General features: G+C 32.2%; 1 protein-coding gene across 4 annotated transcripts in view; it reads left to right on the forward strand.

Moving 5' to 3' along the window:
• LOC145293937 (uncharacterized) overlaps window positions 1-24,758 on the forward strand; it is a 182,177-nt gene that overhangs the window by 49,558 nt on the left and 107,861 nt on the right. For 3 of the 4 annotated variants that reach the window (XR_013869796.1, XM_080140787.1, XM_080140791.1), the window contains exon 1: window positions 19,292-20,070. The exons of the other annotated variant lie outside the window; for it this stretch is intronic. The gene's annotated coding sequence lies outside the window, so the exon portion shown is untranslated. Of the gene's footprint in view, window positions 1-19,291; window positions 20,071-24,758 lie in introns of those variants that run through there. 4 annotated transcript variants of the gene reach the window in all.

Here is a 24,758-nt window from a genome sequence, read left to right on the forward strand (position 1 = left end):
CACTTAAATAAATGTATAAATATTCTCACTTAAATAAATGTATAAATATTCTCACTTAAATAAATGTATATATATTCTCACTTAAGTAAATGTATAAATATTCTCACTTAAATAAATGTATATATATTCTCACTTAAGTAAATGTATATATACTCTCACTTTAATAAATGTATATATATATTATCACTTAAATAAATGTATAAATATTCTCACTTAAATAAATGTATAAATATTCTCACTTAAATAAATGTATATATATTATCACTTAAATAAATGTATAAATATTCTCACTTAAATAAATGTATAAATATTCTCACTTAAATAAATGTATATATATTCTCACTTAAATAAATGTATAAATATTCTCACTTAAATAAATGTATATATATTCTCACTTAAATAAATGTATAAATATTCTCACTTAAATAAATTTATATATATTCTCACTTAAGTAAATGTATAAATATTCTCACTTAAGTAAATGTATATATATTATCACTTTAATAAATGTATATATATTATCACTTAAATAAATGTATATATATTCTCACTTAAGTAAATGGAAATTCATAAAAGAGAGTTGGTGTACTCATTAATCACTTTAATACTTTTTTCTAGTTTTTATTTTATTTATTTATGCTTTTACTTGTCGTTGCTGTCCGTAAGTTTAGCCGTCAGAATAAATAATCACAACTGGAAATTAATCAATTTCTGAAAATAGCTAATAATAAAAAAAAAGTGTGTGTGTGTGGGGGGGGGGTGTTCCCTTATGCATGAATAGTAAAAGACTTGGACATTTTAATGAGTTTCTCTCGCAATAATTCACCCAAATTTTTGTTCATACCAAACTTAATATTTTTGACTTCATATTGCCATTGGTTTTGTAGCTGACTTAGAAATTTAGTGATCTACATATTTATAAAAGTGAAAATGTGTGTGTGTGTGTGTGTGTGTGTGTGTGTGTGTGTGTGTGTGTGTGTGTGTGTGCATTTCCCTACCAAACTACTCTGTAAATTTTCAGTCTACATACTCGAGATTTGATATAAGGGGTATTGAGATTTGCGAAAATCTTCTTAATCGCTTTTGGCCAGAAACTTGGCTATTAAGGGGTCAAAGTTCAACGATTTTACCTTTGAAAACTCTACCAAACTACTCCGCCGATCTTGGGTCTAAACACTTGAAATGTTAGATGTATATTACTTGGACATGGGTCTAACTTAATAACTTGATTTGAGCCCAAAACAATAAATTTTAAGGGGGATCAAAATCGAGATCAAAGTTAAAAATAATTTTACCTCTGCTGTCTCTACCAAATTACTCAGCCAATTTTTGCTCTAAACATTTGAAATTTTACATAAAGTGTATTCAGACGTAGACGGTTAGCTTTTTAATCGGTTTTTGGCCGAAAATATTGTTGCCCAGGGGTCAAAGTTCAAAAGATTTGATCTTTGCGGTCTCTAGCAAACTATTTAAGGTCGAAACATTTGAAATTTTACATAAAGTGCATTCAGACATGCAGCAAGCTTTTTATTCAGTTTTGGGGCAAAAATTTGACTGCCAAGAGGTCAAAGTTTAAAGAGTTGACCTTTACAGACGCTACCAAACTCTTCTGCCTATTTTGGCTTTGAACATTTGAAATTTTAGATGTAGGTTAGCGGAACATGAGTCAAACACTTTTTAATATATATATATATATATATATATATATATATATATATATATATATATATATATATATATATATATGCACATAAAATTATGAACAGCATATAGGGCCCGAGCAAAGCTGGGCTGAACTGCTAGTCTTCTATAAATCAATAAAGTTGAGGTTTTGTCATCTGAAATTAATATTTAAAACCTACTTTTCTATCGGTATTTAATGGTTTCCCCACGAGAGCAATATTAGACACAAGGTCGTTTTTCATGGCGAGTAAAGCCAGCTTCCCAAAATGGGAACACTAGCAGTAGGCAAAAATAAAAATTACCTTAGTATAAAAGGGTATACCCACTTTTTCTATTTAAAAATTATTAAAACGAACTTCTTTATATACTCAATCATTGATATGCAAGCAACTTCATGAAGGTTAACTTATTTGCACTTTCTTTTGAAAAACGAGCGTTCATTAATTAATTATTCATTTTTATGTTTTTTATGAGGTGATTAGTTTCATTTCTCTATTTTGCTTAATTCTATTTATGCATAGTTTCTACATTCTGCATAATTGTGGTTCCACATCTGGCTTAATAAAACATAGAATTTCAACGCACAAATATTCTTTTAAAATAACTCTCTGTCAAACCAAACTACTCTATCAAACTATATTTGGCAACTCAAAAATAGAAATATTTCTTTCAACTTGAAATGGCGAGTAATTGAATCTTGCAAACCATATAAACCAGGAGATAAATTCTGTGCAAAAGAGACCCTAAAAATTTTGAAATATGAAGATATAAAAAATGCAACCACCCTATTAAATTCAAGACAGGAACTAATCTTCACATGCAGTCATAAACGTTGGTTTAAATTTAATAAATATAAACCACCTTAAATCATTAAAAACTTAATAACTTGATTTGAGCCCAAAATAATAAATGTTAAGGGGTCATAATAGGGATCAAAGTTAAAAAAGAATTGACCTCTACGGTTTCTGCCAAATTACTCAGACACTTTTTGGTCTAAACATTTGAAATTTTACACAAAGGGTATTCCGAGATAGGGCAAGCTTTTTAATCGAACCAACCACACTTTTTGGTATTACTGCTAACCTTCGTTGGGGCAGATAACTGTCACAAGACAGAGTATATAGAAGAAGGAAATTCTGATTTAAAACCCTGCTGTATACTGTATACTCTGTCTTGTGACAGTTATCTGCCCCAACGAAGGTTAGCAGTAATACCAAAAAGTGTGGTTGGTTCTACACAAAGCCTTCACCACTATAAACAAATCATCTGTGTGGATTTTCGAGCAACTTAGTTATTGTGATGGAAGCTCATACGTCGAAATCGACAGGGGAGTCCATCATTATATATATATATATATATATATATATATATATATATATAGAGAGAGAGAGAGAGAGAGAGAGAGAGAGAGAGAGAGAGAGAGAAAGAGAGAACGGGGTGTCGATTAGTAGGCCGCCCGGTGTTGCCTGGTCGAAAAATACGCTTAAATATGATATTTTAATTCATGTAGATTTCGTATTTACTATCATATTACTATCTATCGAGGGTAAATATGAAGAATTACTCCACCCTCGAAAATTCCTTTAAAATTACCACTCTTATAGGTTTTCGGGATCGCTGAAAACGAAAATAACGTTTAAAATTACGACAAACGAGTAGTTTCCAAGATATGAAGAACTGTTAGCTCTAAAAAAAGTGGGTGATCACTTTTCTATAATAACTTAACGTAAAATGATCACCCACTTTGTGGCCACAAAATTTTTTTTTTTGGGGGGGGGGGTGTCCTTTCCACCCTCGGAAAATCCTTTGAAATTACCTGTTTACATTTGGTGGGAGGCGGCCTCCCACCAAATGTAAAAAAAAAATTTTGTTAAATATTAAACAGTTCTTCTGCTCGGTTAATATCGGCACGTTACTTACGTCAAAACAGTTGATTAAACTGCATAAGCACCTGTAGTGGACTGGTGCATATATTATATATATCCCCCAGTCGTACAAAATATAGGAAATTAATTACATTGAGAAAGGAAAAATGAATTGATTTGAGGAAGGGACGAACAACGCGTTTACTTGAATTAAACGAACTAGAATTTATTTCGTGAAGAAACAAATGAAAGAAAAGGTACAGCACGTGTTCATGTCCGCGTTCGTCTCTCGCTGTTTACTGGTGAGAAGGAAAGTCTATTGTCATAGAGAGAGAGAGAAAATGAGAAAAAGTCAATCCAATTTGGTGTGCGTCTCTCGCTATTAGCTGGTGAGGAGGAATGTCTATTATAGTGTAGAGAGAGAATGAGAAAAAGTCAATCCAGGCCATGGAGATAGAAAACGTATAAAGTGTACATACTGTCTGTTAGCTCGTGCTCCATACATAGTAGCAAGGGGCGTGAAGCGCGCGAGCGTGCGCCTCCCGAAAGGGAGGCGGCTGGTTAGTCGAACTTCTCAGCTCGAGAGCTGGTCCGAAAAAGGGAGATGCTGCTTATTGGTCTTGCTTTTATACTTGTTTCCGGTGGTCTTTTGCGCATGTGTGGATTTCCTTTGAAAGGGAAGTGACGTTATCCATCTGTGCGTACATGTGCGTACGTTAGCGTGTGTGTGTATACACGTGAATGTGAGTGTATGTACGCGAACGTTAATATATCTACTTGTGTGTACATCTGCGCGTATGTTTGTGTGCGTGTATGTATATGACAAGTAATATAGCTTGAGATGTGAACGCGTGTTTTTGTGTGAGACTAGGAAAGGCTCCCACACACCTATAAAAAAAAATATACAAGTTCTATAATTGAATATCCTCCTCCAAAAAAAGAACGATAAACAAACCGGCAGCCGTGACCATAAAGTGAGTGCATTTTTTTATATCTTGGAAACTACTTATATCTTGGAATTTTAAACGTTAGTGGTAATTTTAAAGGATTTTCCGAGGGTGGAAAGAAAGTTCCCCAACCCCCTAAAAAAATCGTGTCCATAAAGTGGGTGATCATTTTACGTTATATTATTATAGAAGATGCCCCACTTTTTTAAGAACTAACATTTCTTCATATCTTGGAAACTATTCGTTTGCCGTAATTTTAAACGTTATTTTCGTTTTCAGCGACCCCAAAAACCTATTAGAGTGGAAATTTTAAAGAAATTTTCGAGGGTGGAGTAATTCTTCATATTACTATCTACCGAGTATTATACGGTATGCAATATACAGTAGTGACTTCAAAGTAAAAAAATATTACTTATGTGCCATCAGCTAGAATCGAAACTACAACAGGTACCTCTCCAGTCTTATTCGTTACTGTTTGATCTAAGTTCATAAGCATATAAAACCTTTTTAAAAATACGTTATTAAAGGTATAAATGTATATTTGTGCATGCGGTGAAATAACACGTTTAGTTCACTTACGCCTGGCAAGTTCAAATATTTTTAATTTTGACCCTTTAATAGCTATTTTTACCGGTTAAAAACTAAATCGAATTTTCTTAGATAAAACGGTAATAAAAAAAAAATAAAACACATATTGGCTCTGCAATAGTATTGAGCACTGTCTTCAATTTTTTACTAATTACCAGTTTTACCACACATATATATATATATATATATATATATATATATATATATATATATATATATATATATATAAAGAACAAGTAGTTAATAAATCATGTTAAAAACACTTTGAAAAAGAGTTAAAAACATTTAATTTTACAAAGGAAGTACAAAATCAATGGATAGTCCATAATCTGCGGAGTTTCGAAGAAATGCTTTCCTTCTCATCAGAGGGTAGGAATTAGCAAAATGCGGGATCGGATTTTGCTTGCAAAAGTATTTAATGAAACTACAAGTAAGTCATAGATCTTACTTGGTAACAAATAGTGAATCAGAGGGAATAGGGTGAAAAAAAAGGTGATTTTATGTGACTGGATAGTTTGGTGAAGGGTCAAATATCCAATAACAGAAAAATTCAAAAAAGTTGATTAAATGTCCATTTCCACAAGTAAAGTCCAAGGGAATCGCGTTATTGGAAGATGGTTCAAAGTAATACAAAAGGCAGAAATCCGTGGAATAATTCACAAATAGGTACAAGGAAAAAGGGAATGAGTTCAAATAATATTATTAAAAGAAAGATAAGTTGTGCGTAGAAAAAAGAGATGGAGAGATTTTAAAACACGACTGTCAAGGCTGGCTGATTTAAGAAAAATGAGTGAAGAAGAAAATGTTTTAATGGTGATTGAGTTAATTTTAGAATAGAAAAGGCAATGTCAAAATATTTGTAATATGCTTTAGTTTTGCCATCTTGGATTATTTTGGTAAACTGTAATTCTTATTTCATATATATATATATATATATATATATATATATATATATATATATATATATATATATATATATATATATATATATTCGACATTACTTCGGTCAGAGTATGCATTTTTTTTTTATTAATATTCATTCTTTTAAGGGTTACAAGAAACAAAATTGTTCAAGAGGTTAAGATGAGTCAACACTTTGATTTTCTTTATTATTATTTTTTTTTTATTATTGTAGCCCATCCGAAACTAAAATACACTTTCTTTGCCTTTTGGATAAGATCGATGTGTAGTGTCTGTTTTTTCGCGGATTGTCTGGGAAGGGAGAAGGGAAAGAGAGAGAGAGGGGGGTAAACGAAAGAAGTTATACACACTTTTTTTTTTTTTTAACTTTTCTGTTTTGGTGTACGCGTGTACGAAATTATCCATCCACTATTGACAATGTTTATTTTTACTTGGTTATTTACTTACTTCCTTACTCCTCCTCCTCCTCCTCCTCCTCCTCATCATCATCATTACACTACTACTACTACTACTAATAATAATAATAATAATAATAATAATAATAATAATAATAATAATAATAATACTTGATTTTATTTTTAGTTAATTTTTATTTTCAAAAGATTTTGTCCTTTCAAAAACTTCAGTGATGTATTGTATTATCATAACTCATCCTCATTCCTTAACACGCCTTCATTTCGAACCCCTTTTCTTTTCCTTCTTCTTTAACGACTACTACTACTACTACTACTACTACTACAAATTTGAGAGGGCCCGAAAAGCGAAACGGTGACAACAATGTGTGATATCCGATATACGATAGTGTGTAGGAGGGTTGAGGCGGAGGATGTTGGATGGAGATGATCTTATTTATACTTTCACTCACTGACCAGAAAATCTCACTGAATCGCATCGAACTTGGCCCAAGCACGAACATTATTCGGATATCCGTTTAGTATTTAGTTTGTTGCGAAGAATGAGAGCTGTTTATTGTTTTTTCTGGAGTCTTACTTTAAGTTTTGCTTTGTTTTCTCTTCTTTTTTTTTTCTTCATATCTTTTTCTTTTTCTTTTTTTCATTTATTTTATTTATTTATTTATTTATTGTCAAATTACATATTTAAATAATAGAAGTTTTATTAAATATTTTAAATAATTGTTTTCGGGGAGGGGGATCCTTTTACAGAATATCTTAAATTATTCGGACTGTGCTTCTGCAGAATTAGGACGAGATTTTTTTTTTTTTTTTTTTTTGTCAATTCTAATAAATTATAATGGTAGCTTTCAAATTGTGATGTTGAAATTACCTAATTATTAACTGAATTATTAAAAAAAAAAAAAAAAAAAAAAAAAAGCTTTAGCCGTGTTAGCGGGTGTAAATTTTCCGCCATCTTGTTTTAAACCAAAACAGAAAATTACCTTCCTTTTGAAATCTCCTGTATTTTACGATCGTTTTCATCAAATTCTATTTTTTATTTTCTTTAATTAATAATTTTCTACCTTATCGATTTTCGTAATTTCTGGGTATAATCATCTCAAAAATACGAGGAATGCGTTTGTTTTCATGTGAAATTCAGTTTTACGATTTCCGAAATTTCGTCCCAATAGTGTAGAAGCGCCCTTCAGACTACAATTCACCTTGAGTCTTATTTTTACAATATTAAAAAAAAAAATAATTCATGAGTACGCCAAACAGAGATTTATCAAAAAAATTAGTTTTGTTTTAAAATCGAAATCATTGACTTCAACTCCGTTGTTGGATATTAAAAATAATAAACGCGGTTTTTAATATATAATTTCATGTTTATTCGCGAGATAAAAGTGTAAAAATAAGTTTGTTTTTTTGTTTTTTTTGTAGAAATTTGTTTTTATGGCGGAATGAAATTTGGCCCGTGGCGTACTTTTTGGCGAGCTGGCGTCCCAAAAAAAGAATCACCCATTTCGCAGTTGTATTTTGCGTATCGTTCGCACAGAGATATGAATCTTCAATCTCCATAAAAGTGTAACTTTACAACTGAATTTAACAAAGTACTTTATCCATTACGTAACGATTCCTTGTACAAATTAGTAAAATTCAGTTGTAAGTTAAATTTAAGAGTTAAATTTATTTATTACGGTATCATTTTAAATTTAAATTATTTTTGGACCAATTTGTGATAAAACCAACTAATTTTAAGTAATGTTATTTTAATTTCTTTTTATAAAATCATTGGGTTTAAATTAACACCACTGCTGACAACGGCAGTCTGTGGCTTCTGCTAGCTGTCACTGCCAGACAATGCCCGACAGTGGAAGCTAGATGATTTTATTTTGGCCACGGCCGCAAGTACCCGCATTTTTTTTTTTTTTTTTTCGAGGACCGGTAGTGCCCTCCACCCCACTTACAACCAACCGTAGTTTAATATGTTTTCGCGAAGTGGGGATCCTTTTACAGAATATTTCCTGACTTTGTGTTATACTTCCTCCGGGCAACGCTGGTACACAGGTCCTGTTAGTAATGAAATAAGGAATTTTACAACTGGTTTGAATGAGTTTTTATTCGAAGTAATTAATTAATTAATTAATTAATTTTTCAATTAATAGTAAAATATTCAAATGGCTGATTTGTTTACGATGAAACCGGGATGCATTATGATCAATTTCATTTTGGCAATTATTTTTAAATGGAATTTTAAACATTTTATTTGCTTTTCAATTGTTTTCATAAATATTCGATTCATAGTTAATAAAATTTATAATTAGCAAAGTTACGTCGGCACGAGAAATACATATCATATCAGTGATCATACAATTTTATGGATATAGAGATATGTTTTGAATAAAGTAAGGAATTAGTTTTATTCGTTTGGTGAAATAGTGCAGTATAGTTATAATAGGAAAAAATGGTGTGAAAATCAGCAAATAACTGTACCAAACGCAATGAAAGTTACATTTCTACCTACTTGCACAGTTTGTATATGTTTTAAAATATCTGAAAGTGTTTTTATTTCAATTTTATTTTTCAACAAAATACGATTTGGTTTCAGACAAAATACAACATGTAAGACTGATGGTTTTCGGGAAATCACTGTAGATTGATGGATGAAAAAAAAATACAACAAATAACTGTTACAAACGCATAAAAATTTACTTTTTTGCCTTAGTGAAACAAGAAAATGACGAAATTAAAAAGTTATCAAACTTCGGTGATTTCAAGTAGCCGTTAGTCAGCCATGTTGAATTTTGTCCGAAACTGGATCGTATTTGGATGAACTGAAATAAAAGCGCAATCAAACATTTTAAAACACAAAAGTAGAAAAGTAGCTTTTATTGCGTTTGGTAACCGTTATTTATTGAATATTTGATTCGTTTTTCAACCAGTTTTTTTCCTGTTAACTTTATTGCACCGTTACCTCATTTGATCCCTAAATTTTTTCAAATATTTGTTTAAAAAAAAATTTTTTTTTTTTTTTTTTTTTTAATTCAAGTCTCGGAAATCGAGTTTCTTTTAAATTGTGAAAAAAAAAAAGTAAAAGTCACAAACTGAACGACTTTGAAAATCTGTAGTCTAAATTAATAATCTAGCAACAACTTATGAATAAAAAAAAAATGTAGCAATTTCATTTGCGATGCGAGGCGGGAATGAACCGAAGGCGAGATATAAATTCACACTCGAGATCATTCGAATACGCGTCGGCTGGACCAACTTGCCTTGCGTTCCTATATTCCTGTTAAATAAAGTTCATTTTATTGTACCTATTTACACGGACAGAGTTAGACACCAGGGTCGTTTTTTTAACGCTGAGAAAAGGTACAAAAATAAAAATTGTCTCAGTCGTGAAGGATTTCTCCTCCACCAAAAGAGAACAAGAAGAAACATTTTATTGTAGCGCGGTATTTTGTTTGGAATTCGGATTTAATTTCAAGCCCACTTAGTAAATACGGGCACAGTCAACTGAATGAAATCGCTATCTTACATCTTCGATGTCATATTTGGCCTGGTGATTTTCTGTTTCATTATAGGGTTCTTGATGAGGAGCAGAAAGGTATCTGAAATTTAATTGGTCAAATCCTTTCTTTCGTCTTCTCTCTCTCTCTCTCTCTCTCTCTCTCTCTCTCTCTCTCTCTCTCTCATACACACACACATACAGACGTGACGTTGCTACCCAGTCTTCTATTATATAAATCTGACCTGTCTGTTTAAATGTATGTATGTATGTATGTATGTATGTCTGCCTAAAATTTCGACAGAGGCGACGGATTTTCACGCGATTGGTATCGTTTTGAAGCTCGACCTTTCGATAAATCGTTTTGAAACTCGACCCTTCGACAAATATCGAAAAATTGGCTAAAAACATATATTCCTTCACCCTCAACTGGGCAGGTTTCTACAAGGAGGGTCGTTTTTTTTTTGTTTTTGTTTTTTGCGTCGCCACTTTTGCAAGTCATCGTATTGGTTGGAATGACTTTAATAATTTCAACGTTCCGAACTTCCGGTCGCGTTATGGAGTAGGGGTAAGACGTCAGGTTTTCTTTCACTTTCTTTTCCGCCTTCGCGTCACGGGTTCGAGCCTGTCTGCCTACTACCACGTTTTTTCTTTTTTGCTCAACACACACCTCCAAACACCCGGACACCCAGGCTAGTTTATTATAAATACTACTATGGCATGTGTTCTTCGGAATTGTCTGATCTGCTTCTCTTGTTCTAGCTCATTTAACTCGTTAGTCTACTGGTCTTTATCAATTCGCTGTTTTGATACCTCATTATCATACAGCTTCCCATTCCAGTAGCTTCTTTCCAATAAACGCAGGTTTAAGGAACTCTCTTCCTGCTGAGTTTTTTCCCCTCACCTATAATCCTGGTCTTTTCAAGGCTAAGATTAATAAGCATCTCTTATCTTTGTGATAATCATCTTTCATTCTTGTTAGCTCCCTTACATCAAGTGGCTTCACGTCTTGTCTTTTTCTGTAAGAAAAAATTTCGACATTCAACTCACACCAACTCCCCTTTCCACAATCTCATCATCAACATCATCATATTTGGTTTAACGTTCGTTTTATATACTTGTATGTGTTATGTAGTAGGTCGAACACAAGAGAACGTTTGTTAGTTGTTTATCTGTCTATCGATCTATCTATGTATCTATATATGTATTATCGATGTACCTCTCGATCTATCTATCTATCTATCTATCTATCTATCTATCTATCTATCTATCTGGAGAGATAAACAAGAGATGAATATGAAGAATGTTTATAAAATCTGTCAAAATATGGTAGAGTTATATCATAGACAAGTTTATCGGAAGTAGCTGGTCATGTATATGTTATGTGGATCAGATTAGCTGGATATGACATTGGAGTTGGAATTTGGACGTTGAGCAGGGCGGACAGTTTAACAGGTCGTCCTCTCCGTTTACTGGGATGGGAGCTGACGTGTGTGAAAAAAGAGACCTAGAAGTAAACCACACAAGCAAAGATATTCACTTTCCATTCTTCTGCGATTGACACCTGGAAAGTGAATAAAAACTATATAAAACCAACCAGCGTTCTTGGAAGTGAATGAATATTCGTCCAAACAGGTTCCAGCCTCCCTTTCAAGGACAACACACACACACACACACACACACACACACACACACACACACACACACACACACACACACATACCAGCATATGAACACTTAGATATAAATATAGCATAAATAGACAGCAACAATAACTTAGGCTTCAAATAGTGAAGACTCAACAATAGACGTTTAGGACACGTATACACATCAGGATGGACCCTTCGTCCCAAGCACATATATCGTTTTAGTACCCCATAATACAATATACGCATTGTACGACTTTTAAAAATTGACATCCAAACTGACCTATTGGCACTAGTGCACTTTAACTAACCGGAAGTATTTTTTGTTTTCATTTTAGGAAGAGTTCTAGTACAGAAACGAGGACACAATCCATATTTTTCATAATATTTAAGACTAAATGTTATATTTTATTTGTATTCTAGCATTTCAGTCCGGCGTTGCGTTGAAGGTGTATGTTGAGCAAAAAAAAAAAAAGCGGTCAATTTTTTTTTTACTTTAACCCCTTAACTTTCATTGTTTTCGCCGCAAATCAAGTTATTAAGGGAGATCCATGTCCACGGAAACTATATCTAAAATTGCAATTGTTTATACCCAAAATTGGCGGAGGAGTTTGATAGAGATCTCAAAGGTCAAATCGTTGAACTTTGACCTCTTAAGAGCCTAATTTCTGGCCGAAAACGGATTACAAAGATTTTCCCAAATCTCAGTACCCTGTATATCAAATTTCGAGTCTGTAGGCTAAAAATTGCGTAAGGAAATGTACACAGACAGACACACACACAGACAGACACTTTCACTTTTACAGATATACTAGCATTTCAGCCCGGCGTTGCCCGGGTGTTTGGAGGTGTATGTTGAGCAAAAAAAAAAAAAAGGGTGGTAGTAGGAAGGCAGGCTCGAATCCGTACCGCGAAGGAGGAAAAGAACGGGGGGGGAAAACCTGACGTCTTTGATGTTACGACCACCGGCAAACTGGAAGTGACGTAGTTTGAATCAAGGGTAGACAACTGAAAGGAGAGGATGACTTTCAAAAATATCGGCCAAAAAAGCGACCCTCCATGTAGAACAGTGCCCAGTTGAAGGTGAAGATATTAATGTTTTTAACCAATCTTTCGGTATTTGTCGTCTGAAGGGTCGAACTTCAAAACGATACTGATCTTGTAAAAATCCGTCCGCTCTGTCGAAAGTTTTAGGCAGATATGCAAACATACACACATACATACATACATACATACATACATATACATACATACATACATACATTTATGTATTGGTAACTAAAAATTTTCGACCCATACCGATTAAAAAGCTTGCCCTATCTCTGAATACCCTTTATGTCAAATTTCAAATGTTTAGACCAGAAATTGTCTGAGTAATTTGGTAGAGACCACAGAGGTCAAATTCTTTTTAAAATTTGACCCATATTATGACCCCTTAACATTTATTGTTTTGGACTCTAATCAAGTTATTAAGTTAGATCCATGTCCAAGGAACCTATATCTAAAATTTCAAGGGTTTAGACCCAAAATTGAACTTTGACCCCTTAACAGCCAAATTACTGGCCGAAAACCGGTCACATAGATTTTCCCAAATCTCAGTACCTGTATATCAAATTTCGAATCTCTAGACTAAACATTCAGAGTTATTGTGTAGGGAAATGTACACACACAGACACACAGACATGTTCACTGTTATAGATATACTAGCATGGGTGCCCGGCGTTGCCCGGATGTTTGGAGGTGTATGCTGAGCAAAAAAAAACAAAAACAAAAGGTCAGTTTTTTTAAGTTTGACCCCTATTATGACCCCTTAAAATTTATAGTTTTGGGCTCAAATCAGGTTATTAAGTTAGATCCATGTCCAAGGAACCTATATCTAAAATTTCAAGAGTTTAGACTCCAAATTGTCGGAGGAGTTTGGTAGAGTTCTCAAAGGTCAAATCGTTGAACTTTGACCCTTTAACAGCTAAATTTCTGGCCGAAAACTGAACACATAGATTTTCCCAAATATCAGTACCCTGTATATCAAAGTTCCAGTCTGTAGACTGAAAATTAACAGAGTTATTGCGAAGCAAAATGTACACAGACACACAGACAGACACACACACACACAGACACGTTCACTTTTATAGATATATAGATAGATTCTCCATTTTTAATACACCTTTCTTAAAAACATTCATACATTTTCTTCTACACTACCAACATAAATAAATAACCCCGAAAATATGATTTTTTTTTAATTTGTGTTACAAATCAATACTCAACGCGACAATAAAACGTATTGTTTTACTGTGCTCGTTTTCAGCGTCCCAATTGTTTTTTTGTGTGTGTGTGTGTTTTTTTTTTCGCGTTTACATTAAAAGATATATCAGAATTTGAATTTAACTTTAAGTATTATGGTTTCTGTTCAGTGCACATTTACCTATAAGTATGCCAAACCACTTATAATTCAATGGCCGTAATTTCTTTTTCAAAAATAAACAGAACGACTCATAGAAATCTATCTATATTCTTTTTTTTTTTCATTTTAATATACTTTCATAGAAATTTTTCTGTTATGTCACAAAAAACTATTTTCTTTACGTCACAAGTGTCACGCTCATACATTAATTCCGTAGCTAATATAACATACTGACCCAACGGATCACGGGTCGTCTAGTATATATATAAATGCTTAGACACACCCTTTGAAAATGTCCTTAAGCAATCATCATCATCATCATCATCATCATCGGTTTAACGTCTGTTTTATATGCCGGCATGTGTTGGGCGGCTTTAAGAAATTGAATTCTAAAGTAACCTATCCTTTGCCAGATCTTTCTTTACCTTTCTCTCAAGTTCATTTTTATCGCTTTCTCCTATGTTTCCTGACCCCCCACCACTTTCCCCATGAACTGACCTTGCTACCTCAACTGTTCTACATCTACTGACCCAAGAACTCTGATCCATTCTTTCAATGCGAACACATTAACAAAGTCTCCTGTTCTACACACTTCCCCCATACTCTCCAGATTTAACATTCTCAGATTTTAGACTGACTTTAAGACTCACGTTACGCATCCATCGTATCATTCTTATATTTCTCTTCATGCAACGCATGTCATCAATTCAAAATAATCAAACTGTGTACACATGCTTGATAAACTATTCCCTCGGGTGACACTGGTAACACTCTGCTGGTTATTACTCACTGAAGTTCCCTGAACTTCCTCCACTTACTCTTGACTCTTACAATCACGCTATGGACTGCTTCATCATATGTTCATCACCAAGGTAGCAAAACTTCTGAACAACTTTCAATAATTTCGCATACAAGATATACTTTCTCCACATCTGAGTTTTCATCCATCTCTACTTTCTTATGCTTCTGGTTACCCTCTCTTAATTCCACCCCAGCAAGTTTTTTTCTTTTCACCACCAATGCTCTGATCCCTACTTGGGTTCAATTGAAATGAATGGCGTTCAACTTGAGGGAGCCCCCTGCTTTGACAAGCTTCTAGGACTGACCCTCACTCCTAACCTGAAATAGAAGATTTACATCAAACCTGTTACCAAGATCGCTCGAAAAATGGTTGGATCATTCTACAGCTCCAGAATGTATCTCACTCGTAACACAATCCTCTACCTATATATATATATATATATATATATATATATATATATATATATATATATTATAAATGACAAAAATTCATATTCCAAAATACATGATGTTGACAATTTTCTATTTTATTCCGTCACATCAATTGATTCTTACAATTCTTGACAGATACACACACACAATCACACACACACACACACACACACACACACACACACACACATATATATATATATATATATATATATATATATATATATATATATATATACATTTGTATATACTTGTTTATTGTTATATAAACATGCTCACATCCCGCTGCTACAAATAGCCACTTGTTTCAATCAAACAACAGATATCATCAGCAGCGGGATGTGAGCATGTTTATATAACAATAAACAAGTATTATCAGCTCTTTTTATTGAGCACTATCTAACAACCTCGTTGAATTCATTAGTCCATTACTTTTGAATATAAAAAACCCGAGTATATATATATACATATATACATACATACATATATGCATATATATATATATATATATATATATATATATATATATATATATATATATATATATACTGAAAAAATTTACGCATACAATTATATTCTCATATATTAATTTATGTGATTAAATGAAGTAATCATATATATATATATATATATATATATATATATATATATATATATATACATATATATATATATATATATATATATATATCCTTAGCTGGAGTACTGTGGCCACATCTCTTAGAGGTGCTGCCCAGTCTTTCGCTATTGTTATTTTCATGGAAGATGCTCGGCTGAGCTCCAAATCTATGATCCCCCTCCTGTAAAATATCCACAACAAAAAGTCGCCTGTCTCTCTCTACCTAAAGTTAAATGAAACTTCTATGAGCAAAGTATCTTTTCTAGAAATGCTCGTCCATGGAACACAATACCGTGAGGCTGTAAATAAATTCTTGTTAACCCTAACCCTCTTAATCAAATTCTGTCTAATCACCACCATCATTACCAATCATCACGGTGTTGTCTCACCGATCACTCGACATTCATTTAACTCTCAACCTCGAGTGGCCTTTTGGACTTGATAAGCAGTGACGTCTTAGTATATATATATATATATATATATATATATATATTAGTGTTGGGAGGAGTAATCAGATTCGGGAATCGGAAAAATCGGAATATTTTACGGTATCGGAATCGGAAAAATCAGTACCGATTTTCCGATGCCAAAACGATTCTTTTGTCTTTTTTATTTGATTTTGTTTAAAGCAAAATCTTCCACTGTTGGTAATAATGATAAAATAATAAATATTTATTGATTTTAAACAACCATTGAAGCTAAGATCAATAGATCTTTCCCCACAAGTATATTTTTACGTTTAGGAATATATCTGCACATTTAACATGTGTGTTTCTACGGTAATCGGAGAAAAATACAGTTGTATAGTTCAATATTTAGAGATTTATAAGGAATCGGAATCGGTAATTGTATCGGAATCGGCGGAATTGGGAAAAATATTGGAATCGCCTCATCACTATTATATATATATATATATATATATATATATATATATATATATATATATATATATATATATATATATATATATATATATATATATAGTGTGTGTGTGTGTGTGTGTGTGAGAGAGAGAGAGAGTTCACTCCCTGGACTCTGAGTTGATTTTTTTTTTTTAATATCATGCAAATGTACTTTTTTTTATATACAAACGTACTTTATGGATCTGGGAATGTTCTTAGATAGGTTTTGTATCGAAATATTTCCGATAAATATCGAAAATTGATAATCGAAGTTGGTAAGGAAACCCATTAAAGAAGGAACAGCTTGATTTTTCGAACAAGCTTTTGTTAAGTGATCATTTTAACTAATCGAATTCTGACCACTCACCACCATCATTGCCAATCCTCACTCTGTTGTCTCACCGATAACCTGACATTCATTTTACTCTCCCCCCCCCCCCTAGTGGCCTTTTGGACTTGATAAGTAGTGACTTCCTAGTAAAAAAACAAAAAAAAAAAAAAAAAACACAAGAAAACAACATGCACCTGAATAAGGTTGAAGTTATCTCGGTTATACATATATATATATATATATATATATATAGGATGACCCCCCCCCCCAAAAAAAAAAAAACGTTTCCTAGTGTTTTGTCCAAATGAAATGAAACTTTGGTCATAACTAGTTTATTATATTCAAAACATTACATCAAAACATTAGGGTCTTTGGCCCTTTTTTCTCCGTTGACTGTAAAAGGCTCAGAAAAACAATTGCATGTCTTCTGTTTTTTGGGGGTCACCCTGTATATATATATATATATATATATATATATATATATATATATATATATATATATATATATATATATATAGTAATTTATAAAATATATATGGCGATTAAGCTACACTGAATATTCTGCGTTTCATCCAACTATAGGATTCGTCAGGCTTATGCGCATAAGCCTGACGAATCCTATAGTTGGATGAAACGCAGAATATTCAGTGTAGCTTAATCGCCATATATATTTTATAAATTACTAACTAGCTCTACCTACGTATTGAGCACTTTTGAAGTAAATACTTAAAGTTTACGCATAAATCTATACTTTCGTATAATAAATCTATGTGAATAAATGAAGTAGTTATATATATATATATATATATATATATATATATATATATATATATATATATATATATTTGTGTGGGTGGGTGTGTATGTGTGGCGCCAAAAAGAAAGTCCGCACTTGTTATTTTTTCAAAAACCGCAAATTTAAGCTGAATTGAATATAACTATTTCAATAACCTGTACCTCATTTGATTCGCCTTTTATTTCTCTATAATTTTACCTGTTCGTATTTGATTTTCGATTGAAATATTCTAGTGTTCACGTCAATAAAAAAAAATATAACTTCAAATCGAGAAAGCGAAAAAAAAAACAAAAAAACTCCGCAGCAACAAATGAGCTTAAAACCAGCTTAAAATATCCACCTTTTAGGCAACAAAGCATCTTTAATCGTAACTGTTGTTGTAGATTATACAACGTAACATTTAGTCCATATGCCTCGACTTTCTCTTAGTGATCGTCAGGAGCTCGTTAATCTTCACCTTTCTGGTTTATCCAATTGAGAAATCGGCCGCAGATTGAAATGTGATGAGAAAGCGGTACGAATGGCTGTGCAAAGGCACCAAAACACCGGCAGTGTTCTTGATGCTCCTAAATCTGGTCGTCCTAGAGTAACTTCTTACAGGGGCACCGCACCGCATGTAACAGAGCAGCTTATGCTGGGTTAGCAGTAGCAGCCATATGCAAATGACTAAGCAGGCTGCGTTATGTGACAGCAGAGATAAAAAGGACACACGTGTTCAGAAAAACGAGGTGTTCGAGACCTGTTCACAACACAAGAGTGGAAATGAACGTGTTACACACGTGGTTTGCGAGCGACAAAGAAAGACGTGTCCTAAACATGGCCAGACAAAAATAGAGTATCACGTGTTCGACACGGCAGAGTCTTGTTAAGTACATCAGAGTACGAGAGTATTGCTGAACAAAAGACAACGCGTTTTTCTGAAAGTACCTGTAAATAAATGTCAGTTGTTTCGATTGAAAAGAAGTGAATCGAATTCTTCCATTATCTTTGTTTCCTTGTGACTGTGTACATACAACGTGTGGGTCCCGAGTGTTGGCATGTAAAGACTATGTTGCACTCAGGCGATTAGCAATAAACTAGATCCTTTCTCAACGGGTGAGAAAGCCAAGCCCGAGGGGGTGGACCTCCTAGAACTGTACAGAACAGTATTTCAACTAATAGATATCAAGCCACCTATTACTGCTCGAGGGCCTACAAATAAGTCTTAATTCATCGCGTAGGGCGCAACCGTACGCCGACATTCAAGAAAAAAAATGTGCTTGTGTAGATTAATGGTGTTTTAAACCAACGCATTTTGGGTGAAAACATTATTACGTACTTACGTGTCATGTCAAAATTCCAAAGATTACAACAACAACAACAACAACAACAACAACAACAAAAAAGATCAAGTAGAAAAATATTCAGAAGTAAAAATAGAATTTATCGAATTACCAAGTTTTAATGTGGGAGAGTTATGCGACCAATTAAGTATGACAAACTGAATTATCTCTCTCGACTTAAATTAAGGCTCCGCCATTTTTAAGTGCAAAATGTCAGAACATAACTATGCATGCTTTTTTTTTTTTTTTTTTTTGCTTTTTTTGCTGAAAATTCATCTAGCACATCTATATCTATGATCATTTTTCGTAATTTTTTGGCTTTTTTTTTTTTTTTTTTTTAGCAATTTGGACATGACGCGTAAGTACATAATAATCTTTTCACCTGAAATGCGATGCATATGCGATGATTTAAAAACCGCACTAATCTACACAAGCATCGAAAGAAAGAAATGAAGTAACCACTAAACGATATTAAAAAAAAAAAAAAAAATACAAGTGCACGCACTGCACGCTTTCCCTCGTTTTTAATCGAGGAGGAGGGGTCCCCAGTGTCTACACCTCCTCTTCCCCCACTTATATACGAGTACCGAAAGAACGGAGATCAATTGATAAGCAAGACGCATTAAATAATAACAGACATTGAAGAGGCGCCGAATTATGGCCTCCTTCTTTTTCTTCTTCTTCTTTTTCTTCTTCTTCTTTTTCTTCTTCTTCTTCGTCTTCTTCTCAGATTCTCGCTGCTACTACTACCCTTACGGCGGCTCATCACTTTTTTTCAAAGATTTCATCAGATCGCACAGGACGTGCGTATTTTGGCTAATTTTTTTTTGTTGTCGTTGTTTTCAAAGAAAAAGACATCATATTTGTTCCCAAGGAATATAACAATTTTATCACGATTTAATTCAAGAAAGTAAGTGGTTTTTAATCATTGTCAAATTAAAAAAAAAACAAAACGAAGATGATTTTTTTTTTTGTAAAGAAAAAACAATCTATCTTCGTTTTTGTTTGTTTATTTGTTTGTTTTTTAAAGTTCAGCGTACAGAGAGAGCGAGAGAGAAGGGGAGGAGGAAGAGAAATTTCTGTCACTTTCTCTTTGCCTTGATGCATAACTATTTGATGCTCTCACATTGGCCGTGATGATGTTCTGTTTAAACTTTGAACCGAGCGTTCAGTTCCCTGAGACTCAATATCAACAAAACCAATACCGTCTCAGAAACGATCGTACAAAAAATTGTTCATGTTGAATTCTTGGAGCGTTCCTAAATGATTATCTTATAAAGTTATCACTTTACACACACACACACACACACACACACACACACACACACACACACGAATTGGCATATTCAACTACTTAGACCGTGACAATCTTATATATATATATATATATATATATATATATATATATATATATATATATATATAATCAAGAAGTAAAAACCAAGTTACCAAGCTAAAAGCTCCAGTAAACTTAAAGCGAATATTACTCCCAATCAAACATCTTCGAAATATATAACCACTCTATATCCTTTCATCTGGATTTTTAATTTTTAATTCCCATTTTATTTTCTATTTCTTTTCCCCATTTCATGAACTCTTTATATATATATATATATATATATATATATATATATATATATATATATATATATATATATATATATATGCTTTCGTATATTAATTTATGTGATTAAAGTAGGCACCACCAAAACTAGGGGGGGGGGGCAGGTCAGTACTTTTTAACGGACCGTCTTTTTAAAAATCTACCAAAAAATCAGATAATTATCAATACGAAATTTTCAGCGATTATTAGGAGAAGAATGAACTTTATAACAGTGTACTTATTTTTCATAAACGATATTTATATATATATATATATATATATATATATATATATATATATATATATATATATATATATATATTTGCTTACAAAACCCCCCTTGTTTTGAAGTGGGAACAAATATGCTTAAAATAATCATCTGAAACTGAACAAAACATATTGTGTTGTTTTAAGGGACAGAATTATAGATTAAAAAAAAAAATTGTTTGCATACCTTATTTTGACGTCTGAATATCAGAACTTTGATTGTGTTTAATTATCCCGCTTTTGAGTTTTGAAGTGTGAAATTCGGTGAATATGTTAAGTAAAATAATTAATTTAAACAAAAAAAAAAATTTTTTTAATATTTATACGAAAAAAGCCATTTTAAAATTTTTGATAAATAAATTAACAATTTTTTTTAGCGAGCCGAATAATGCATGACCATTATTAAACAGGGCATGCTTTGAATAATCGATACAAAAAAAAATTCGATAAATATTGTGCCCTTTGTGTTAAAAATAGCATCATTTTTTTCGATCCCGTTTGAAAACGTTTGCCGCCTTTCGACTACGGTGGACCAAACGCGCTGAAATATTTTTTTTTTATTCTGCTTTAAATTGCCCCCCCCCATATATATATATATATATATACATATATAATTCAAAGCTTCTTTAGAATATATATATATATATATATATATATATATATATATATATATATATATATATAATTATTTTTTTACTATAATAATTAAAATATATATATATATATATATATATATATATATATATATATATATATATATATATATATATATATATATATATATATATATATATATATATATATATATATATATAATAAACTGTGCTGTAATAATAGAATCTCCTCCTCTCCCCTTCTCCCTCTCACCATTTATTTACTTCATTCATACTCCTTATTCATGTTCAGGCGAAAATGCTTGGTGACAAGAAAACAACTTAACATTGATTATTTTATATGACATAACATTGATTGTTTGATATACGTCAACTGCTCCCGAGACCAAGGTTTAAGGAAACGACGCGATTTCACTCATCTCTCGCCTCATTGAATCAAAGGTAAGAGGGTCAGGATCAATACCCGATGTCTGTGCTTGCTCTGCCCATAAATAGGATAGAACTAGCCAGCGATAATTAACCTATGATCGCGTATTTATCTTATTGTACTCGCCCTCAGAATATTAAGACACGCTGTTCTCAATGTTATCTTTATTGTCCTTGTGCCAAACTTTACACGTGGTAAGACAAGTAAACAATATCTGACTTAGAAAAAAAAAGGGGGGCACTTGTGTAGTTTAACACCCATTAAGTAAATTTAGGCAGTCATTTTTAAGACAAGGAGAAGCTTAACTCTACGAAACTCTCCTAAAATGAAAACAATTCATGAATAAATCCAAAAATTCAGTACACAGTTAAGACGCCGAAAGTGGACTTGGTTTACCTAAATATGGAACGGAAGTTACTGAGCATGAAACGAAATACGAAACCATATGGAAACACTTCTTGTTTTATGGTGAAATAATAATAATAATAATAATAATAATAATAATAATAATAATAATAATAATAATAATAATAAACTATTTATTTTTTACATTTCTATAAATATTTTTAATATTTAAAATGTATTCATAGAAATATTTTATTTCGAAAAAGTAATTTAAACTTTCATTATTTACATTTCAATAAATAATTTTTTTAATATATAATCAAGTACTTGTACAGTTTAATCAAAACATTAAAAAATGAAAACATCGAGGAAAAAGGTCATATTGTACGTATCCGTTATAGAATGAAGTTCTCCGAAAAAAATTTCACTTAATTTCGTCAAGTAGTTTTTTTGTTTTGTTTGTTTTTGTTGTTTTTTTACAACGAAAAAACAACTTGTTATGACACCGAGCAAAAGGTTCGATTTTTAGGAAGAAAAGCTAGTTATTAAAGATGGGGAGGGAATGTCGGCGCTTTAAACTGAGTTATCTCCCCGTGGCGTGTTCGAAAAATTCAAAGATGGATACCTTCAACGCGCTGTCATAAAAACGTGTTTTTCGCTATAAAAAAAAGAATTACTCTACCAAATTAAGTGATTTTTTCGGAGATCTTCAGTCCAAAACGGATACGTACAATATAACCTTTTTCGATATTTCCATTTTTAATGCCTTAAACTGTACAAGTACCTATATTCATATGGAAATAATTTAAAACTTCCAAATTTTATCACATAATTTTGATATAAATGATGTATCATAAAACAAAATAGTTTTGATTGAATTATGAAACCGAAATCGAAGTTTATTATTTATTTTCGTTTTCTTTTTTTTTTCTTTTCTTTTTTTTTTTTTTTTTGGTTTACGATACCACAATAAGTGTTAAAACTAAAATAACCTTTTGAAATAAATTATTTCCATATGGTTTCGTATTTCGTTTCATGTTTAGTGATTTCCGTTCCATATTTCAAATCCACTTCCGGCGTCTGAACTATGTGTACTGAATTTTTGGACTTATCCATCTTAATTTGCTTGGTGGTGCTAAAAAAAAATTTTTTTTTTAATTTTATCAATAATATAATGATTCTTTGAAAGATATTGGTTGGCTTAATTCTTGAAACATTTCGATTAGATTTGGAATAGTTTTGAATTATACTTTTCGTTTTGAATTATACTTTTAGCTCGGAATGAAATTGGAATTTACTTTCTTGCAAATCGAAATTTAATGCAACGTTTTAATCTCCGTACGATCATGTATTTTGCTAGTTTGTTTTTTGTTTTTTTTTTACACCAAAAAATGTTTGTCACTTCTGCAGTTAAACATTGCAAGCAGATTTAGAAAGCCATGTTTACCATGGGAGGAGGGACTTTGTCAGCTCTTACGTTACACGAACGGAACCTTCTGAAAACGAAAGCAATTTGTTTGTGTGTGTTAAACTGCAATAGTGCCAAATATGTGTACTTTTGGTCAATTTTTACTTTCTTTCCAATTCAACACTCACCTTTAAAATGACGACTTGAACAGGTTGTCGGGTCTGCTGAAAACGAATATCACATTTAAAACTGGGGCAGACAAGTAGTTTTCCTGATATTAAGACCTTTTTTATCCAATTTAATTCGTACTGTTTTCACTGGTGGCCATATTTGTTCGCGTAAGCGCGTAGAAATTGAACGCGCGCTTGCCCGAACAAACATGGCCATCAGTGAAAGCAGTACGGATTACATTGGATAATACTGGTCTTAATATCAGGAAAGATACTTGTCTGTCCCAGTTTTAAATGCGATATTAAGTTAAGTAGACCCGAAAACCTTTAAAAGTTGTCATTTTGAAGGTGAGTGTTGAGTTGAAAAGAAAATAAAAATTGAATCTACTTTTTTTTCAATTTTATTTTTTATGTAACATTCACCATTTTTTTTTTTTTTTTTTTGCTCAAAATATAATTTTTTAATATTCTTTTTCAATTTTTTGAAATAATTTTTTATGGAAATTAACGTTAAAAGTCAAACTTGAAAAACAAAATACAAGTATAACATAAATTTTATGTAATAATTAACTAAATGAAAGCATTTGAAATTATCGTCAATGAAAAAAACTGAATTATTTGCATTATTCGGACTTATATTCTCATCTTGTGGTATTCACAACGTTTCAGCCGATGTAACATCCGACATTCTTTGTGCGGTGCATATTTTATTTATTTATTTATTTATTTATTGGATACTTTCTAGTCAAAGCTCGGGATCTTTA

This window comes from Euprymna scolopes, chromosome 15, assembly GCF_053919585.1.
Source record: "Euprymna scolopes isolate OS-2025 chromosome 15, ASM5391958v1, whole genome shotgun sequence".
Taxonomy (NCBI): Eukaryota; Metazoa; Mollusca; class Cephalopoda; order Sepiida; family Sepiolidae; genus Euprymna; species Euprymna scolopes.